Source organism: Corvus brachyrhynchos, unplaced genomic scaffold (genome assembly GCF_000691975.1).
Source record: "Corvus brachyrhynchos isolate BGI_N302 unplaced genomic scaffold, ASM69197v1 scaffold69, whole genome shotgun sequence".
Classification (NCBI taxonomy): domain Eukaryota; kingdom Metazoa; phylum Chordata; class Aves; order Passeriformes; family Corvidae; genus Corvus; species Corvus brachyrhynchos.
Genome location: NW_008240228.1, coordinates 3,457,982 through 3,464,977, shown reverse-complemented (window position 1 = coordinate 3,464,977; position 6,996 = coordinate 3,457,982). Strand labels below are relative to the sequence as shown.

The 6,996-nt window shown below is 42.0% G+C and overlaps 1 long non-coding RNA gene across 1 annotated transcript; it reads right to left on the bottom strand.

The window, feature by feature from the left end:
- Positions 1–512: 512 nt before the first annotated feature.
- On the bottom strand, positions 513–2,132 carry LOC108449362. The gene is made up of 3 exons (XR_001865528.1): positions 2,051–2,132; positions 1,043–1,134; positions 513–586 (listed from the first exon to the last, which is right to left on the bottom strand). It is a non-coding gene; the product is annotated as an uncharacterized LOC108449362 (long non-coding RNA).
- Positions 2,133–6,996: the final 4,864 nt, after the last annotated feature.

Sequence of the window (6,996 nt, the reverse complement as noted above, 5' to 3'; positions counted from 1 at the left end):
GTATAAAGAAGTGCAATGTATGAAGTGCAAGCCCAGGAGTTCACTTTTGTGGACACTCACCTTTAAGGAGTGGTCTTCAATTCAAGGTGTGGACACTCACCTTTATACAGTGATCAGAAGTCAAACCACTCAGCTGCTGCTTCAAGGAAGGAAACACCAGTTTCTAGGCCTGCTGTTCTGAGGCCTTTTATGTTGACAAGAAAAAGGCAAGATACACACTGTACTGTGAGTCAGTACATCTGTATCGGCTTCTTTTGGGGTTTTTTTAACACTAGCATTATCTTTAAGCAGATATGTGAGAACTGCAAAAGCACCAAGACACCATAAAGCTGGTCCTTCATATAAAACAGACTCACTGGATTGCTGTCCCAGGATATTCCAAGCTTTTGCCATTTTTTGGAGATACCTGGATACAGATGGATCTACAGATTTAATTTGGTTTGGTACAGATTCATGTTAGGTTTGAGTTTTCAGCTTAAGGCTTTTGGGTTTTCCCATCCCAAAGGAAACTTACCAAATCAGAAGTGATGCGGGGCTGTCTTTTCCTGGGCATGCAGGTAAACAGACCACCAAAGGTAGAATCAGCCTGGAAAATACAAATGGCACTGATGTTAACATGCTAGTTGAAGATCATTTGAGTAGACGTGACCCTAAAAGACCACAGCTCTCAGTTTGAAATGCCAAGTCTGTGATTTCTGTCACCACTTTTTCCTCCCAAATCTGAATCCCAAAGACCAGCAAGGCTTTGGTTCTTACAATGTGCCAGCTATAGTTACTGTAAATGGAATATTTGTTTCAGCTTCATGCCCAGTGTGCAAAGAAAAAGAAACTGAGTTAATCTTCAGAGTAGCAGGAGAAAGAAGAAAACACTGTTGTAATTTGGCTGCTGTTTGCATAATTGCTTTAGAATTTTTGAAGCCTTTTTACATTAAAAAGGGGGGGAAAGGAGAGTGAAAAAAAGAAATCCCTAGTTCCAAGTTCATGCTCCCTCCAATCCAACTGAAACTGGTAGAGATTACTGATAAACCATAACAATTCTTACCTGTGAGCTATACCATTTTCTTCACATACAATGGCAGATGAGACACAAAATGAGTCTGGGATAGGACCCTCTTCACAGTCTGGAGAACATTTCTAAAGCAACAAAGAAAAATCCTTTGTTTTGACTAAGCAGCAGCAAACACACTTTTCCTCAGCTGGTAACACCTTCAATGAACTTGCTGACTTGTCACTGATCAACACATTAGATTAAAGGCTTATTTGTTGTATCCTAAATGAGTGAGTTTAATAAAAACAGCTGTTGTAGTAACACACCAGAACCTTTTAATTTGAGCAGCTAATGGGACTCCTAAGGCAATGCCAAAGAACACATCTTCACTGGAGAAGCCACATTGCTTCTTTGTAGCCACCTCTCCAAAAATAAAACAGGGATTAAAATAATCAGATTGAGAACTTTGTCTAGGTTCCTTGGTGCCAACAGAAAAGCTCTATGCATGCTCTAAAGAGTCAAAAATAGATTTTACTTTTTTAAACCTTTATAGAATAAGAGTTTGTCTGTCAAATTCAGTCTTCAAAGAGGTTTCCAGGTTAGAGAAAAAAAAAGAGCTCAAAGATTCTGAGCCTTGTCTCTCAGCATCTTACAAGAAGGCTGTACCCATGTAACTGGTTTAAAGTTGTCTCCACAGTGACTCAAGCAGCTGCAATGGGAGGAGCCAAGGGAATTAAGACTGACTTATGTTGCTATGGGCAATCCTTTCAGGAAGAATCCTTCCAGAATCCTTCCAGCTGGTGTCCCAGGTAGAGACATAGAGAAAAAGGTCCAGTTCAGGTTCCCAGAGGCATCCAGTGTCAACCTCACTCTTGAAAATTGTGTAAGAGATGTGAAAGCAGATCAGCTGCCTGTGCCTACAACTTCACATAGCTCAAACATCTGCTGAAAACTCAGCAGTGTCCCCACTTTCTGTCCCATTTTTTGCTTTGACAAGTACTTGAAATTCCCAAAGGGGCTCAAAGAAAAGCTGATGCCACCTCTTTACACCAGTAAACTCACCTAGGTTTCCAGAAGCAGATAGAGGTGACCACAGTGTAGAACAACAGGAACAAGCATATTCCACTAAGATATTCCCAAGGGTCCCGACTCCACAGCTTTTCTAGAAGGGTCACAAGGTTTTCAAAACAGCATTGTGCATTTAGGTTTTAATAATCAATAAAGGTATATCAGCAAAACAAATTATATTGGAATTTATCCTGGCATAACTGGATCCACCTTGCTGAACTGTGGAGTTGTCACTGAAAATGTATGTGCAGAGAACATCCTAAAGCTGGGCTCAGTGGTAAGGCTTTATATGAAGTCCAACAGCACAAGGTGCTTGGTCAGATGGACCTTTGCTTTAGGACACTTTTCCTCTGTAGTATGCCTAGCTACGTCACTCCCACCACCCAGGAAACCACGCATCCTTTCAACAGAATTAAATATTCTTGGTGCTGCAGCTTATAATTAGCAAAAACATTGAGGGGAGGAAAAAAAAAAACCTAAACCAAAATAAATCTAGCCAGCAGCACTTGGTAAGAGATCCATATTTATTTAGTATTTAGCGTTCCCTTTGTTGGCAGCTAAATGCATATTATTGTCAGGTAGTGTCCATGTGTCTTTTGCTTTATCAGTACTGCCAGCTCTTTCTTTTCCCCATCCTAAATTCCATTTTCCTCTTCAAGAGAGCACGGAAAAGAACATACCAAGAAAGCAAACATGGACTCTGACTCTAACAACATTTCCATCCCTTGACATTCAACATTCAGTTGTATATGATTGGGTTTCCGTTTGCACTTAAAGTTATTCTCTTGGCAAAGGCCAAGGAGCTGGCTAGTGAAAAATCTCTCCTTCGCTCTGGTTTGCCCACCTCCTTGCCTTCAAAAGCCAAAAATCACCATGTTCTGCACAAAGGGCACCCTCAGTGGCTCCAAGTAGCCTGCCTTCTCCATTTATTTGCACTGTATGTTCTCCCTGGAGGCTGAGCATGGCCATCAATTCCCCTCCTTGTCTGGTCTTTCTGCTTGACTGACAGGGCAGCGTGATTGCCACTGGCCATTGTCCACACCAAAATGAACAGACATGAAACGACACCAGAAAGATGCCTCTGTCCAACATTTCCAACTAGAGAGGGGGAAAGAATGGCCTTATTCTTGCCCTAATTCCGGACTGAAAATGTGACCACAACGTGTCTGAAAATACGACCACAGCTTGTCTCTCATATAAATACCACTTGAGAGCTGAAAGCCACCTGGCTGAGAGCCACCTGGCCAAGGACCTTTTACAACCAAAGAACTAGAAAGAGTTGTAAATGCTAAAAATGCAGTAATAATCAATGGAAGTGACAATACCTAAGCATGTGGAAGCTGTAATCCTGGCTCCCTATAGCCAGCTTCCTCATTTCTGTGTGCAATAGTCACACTCTGTGCTCCTTCCAGGTCCGTGTTTAGCAATCTGACATGGGAGACAGATTGCTCCAATCTACCTTTGCTGGACTTGCTCCATGTCCAGGAGCCAGCACCGGGCCTTTGTGTCAGGTATGTCCACAGAGCAGGGCCAGGGGAGCACAAGTGGGAAGGGAGACAATAGGTGCCCCAATATGGATGCCCATGGGGCAGAATAAACATTTCCATTGGGATGTCTGACACTGGCTGATTCTCCTGCTGCCTGGCAGCACTCAGAACCTCTGTACCATCAGGAAGTCATTCATTCTCACAGGGGAAGTTTTCCCTTCACAAACTGGAAGCAGGTTCTAGGAGAAAGGCACAGAGCGACACGCCGGTGTCAGTCCTGATTTTAGTAAAGCCTTTGTTTGTACTATTCACTGGATACTCTCCAGTGCTACTAAAGACAGCAGCAAACCTTCTTTTGCCATGCCCAGGTATTCACTCTGCTCTAAACTCACGTAACATCAAATAAAAGCATCCACACTGGGTCTGACTTCTGCTGCTCCCAAAGTCAGTCACAGAAATGGTCCAAACTGGAGGGAGAGGAACCTCACTTGGCAAAATCCCCTCTGTCTCTCATTAGGTATATTACAACCTTGCAAGACATGATAAATTGTCTTCACATAAACGGTGAATGATCTGCTTAGCAGTAACAACAAGAAATGCAAACACTCCCTTAGCCAAAGGCAGACTAATACTGTGCTGGCAAGCCCATCTCCCCACCTTAGTTTGGGAATGGTTAAAACAGTATTAAAGTGTAACACCAGTGGATAAAGCCTGTAGCACGCTGTACAGCCAAGAAGTAATATTTTAATTCATGTGGGGAAACATTTTTGTGTGTTGCAGAGACCAAAACTCAGCTCTAAAGCCCCACGGGAGAGCTGACCTGGAAAGGCTGGATAATTCTGTCTTCGTTGCCTCATGGAGCTGGAGTACAAACAGGTGACGTATTGTGTGTTCTGGACTTCTCTTTGGAAAACTGGGCTCTGAACCACAAACATTTGTACACAGTCTCACCCTCTCACCAGGGCCATCAACTGTTTAAAAAACATAAGTGCAGGAAATTTGGTGTGACAAGAGGATTGTCACACTCATGTTTTTTTGCTACTTATTCTGATACTGAGTGGGCATCTTCCAAAAAAAAGGCAAAAAGAAAAAAAAAGGGGGAATTTTGAGAATTTCAGTGTTCCTTTAGATCCACAGAGCTCTCAGTTCCTTTAATCCACAGAATGACAACGAAAAACTTGGAAATATGAACCCTAAGTTATTTTTGCTTAAAAGTATTTTATAACTGCCTTTACTTTTGAAGCCTTGGTTTGATTTGATATTGCAGAGATCAACTTGTGATTTAAGAACCCCTAGAAGTACCAAAACTGTAGATTGCTCCCCTGCATATTCCATAGGCTATGATCAAAAAACTACATTTATCCAACCCATGTATTATTTTTATGCAATATTTTTTTGTGCCTGGAAAGAACTTTCATTTCTTTATCTGTGAAACTTTTTCTATAAACAGATACAGTGAGAACAAGAATTAATTTTAAAGACAAACATAATTTTCCTGGGGAATTCTCTGTTTGCTTGAGTACTTTATATAATTAGACCAGCCAGTTCAAATTGTGCAAATTGTTTTACATATACACAGTTGCCCTAGTGAGTAATATGGATGTAATTCAAGTTAGAGAGCACACTCAGTGCTGACTGACAGCCCAGTTTTCACTGAGTTTTGTTTTGTCGTGGACATTTGCCCTGTGTGAATTGCAAGCCATACACAGAAAGAACATTTGTTTAAAGTTGAGAAATTATCTGCAGATTTTTAACATCCCCTGTGGCTCAGCAAATGAAAAGACTCTACACTGGTTGTCTGGCATTCCCTGGATTTTGCAGTTTGTATGGAGTGCATTGCATCCTTCTCCAGAAAGTACCACACTAATGACCTTGCCTGCTCATTCCTGCCAAGTAGTAGTTGGCAAGTGAGGAGCACGCTTCAGTGAGCAATGCCTTTTACTGATGACATTTTTACCCTTAAAACTACATTTTTTACATGAATTGAGTTGACCAAACAAATCAGTATGGGAACAAGAACGTCAGTCTGGATGTTTCAGCGTAACATCACAGCAAATAGGGACCTGCACATACGTATCCAAGCTAAGTCTGGAGATTCTCACTTCATTCCTAAACCTTGTAAGCAGCTCCCAGCATTTAACACCTAACCAGCAAACCATTCCCCTTGATGAGTTAATTTCCTGGTTTTTGTAATAAGACTATTTTTTAACCACAGAAAGGGGATCACAGCCTGTGTGCAAAGGGATCTCTGAGACACCTTTGGGATCTGTGTTACCTGTGAGGCCCATCCTACATGAGCCTATACTGGAGCAGTGCTGGCAGCATGTGGATTACCTCCTTCCCATGGCTTTAACCCTGCTGTGCCATGGACTGGCAGGAGTCAAGTTTGAGTAGCAGGAGCTGCAAGAGTCCCTCCAGGTCTTGGGGCACAGATAAAGCTTCATTGAGCAAACAGTTCCACGTGTTTTAGGATTTTTTTATTGCAGAAGTGTTCCTTCAGGACACTTCACTAGACGTTACCAACATCTCTGTGATTATGAATACCTGCCTACATCCTCTGCTTCTTTCTTAGGTGGATGGAAATCCAGGTGATCGTGCCAGGTTTCAGTGGTACTTATCTCTTCTAGGCTGGCTGGATCAAAAATGACCCTGTGTGTATACCAAAATTCCATTTTTCACCTGGGCACACCAGCTTTAACAGGCTCCACCACTTAATCAAAGTCTTACTGTAACTGATTTGCCATTTTCTTCACAAATCCTCTGGCACTTGAGAAAGATGGTTATCTGAGCTTTCATTTCTGGACTTCTACCTTGAAATTAAAGTACACTCAGAAATTTATACGTATTTAGAAGGGAGAAAAAGCTCATGCTAATTTTGAATCCTGCAACTGCTTTCCCATCTGCTTGTATTTACTAGCGTGCCATTCCCTGGAATGAGTGGATTCCAGCAAGCTGGCGTTAGTGGCAGCAAGCTGAAGCCTGCTCCAAACTGTTTGCAGGATGAGGGCTTTCTCCTCCTGGAATGCATCACTGTAAAGGAGCACAGTTTTCAAATAAGGCATCTCCATTCAGACACTGACACTCACTGGAGACTCTTAAATGCTTCTTTTATGTAACTAAAGGTCAAACTGAACCTCCAAATGTGGAATTTCTGACATCCAATTAAGTAGCCCACATTAAAAATTGGGCCAGTGTTTAATTACGTCTGGAGAATACATGAGTTCAGCTGAGACAATTCACACTCACCTCATGTGTTTCTCAGTGTTTTCGATGGTGGAACTGAATAAATATTCTTTTGCTCCACAGATGCACTGGATCAAGGTTTAGCTTGTTACACATAAAAAATAAATCAGCTCATATTTCCTTGACTTCATTTTTCCAGCTTTGTCATTCTGTCTAGGAGCACACTGCACGGTCAAGCCAGGCATGGCTATGCATGTTAATAACCCTTGG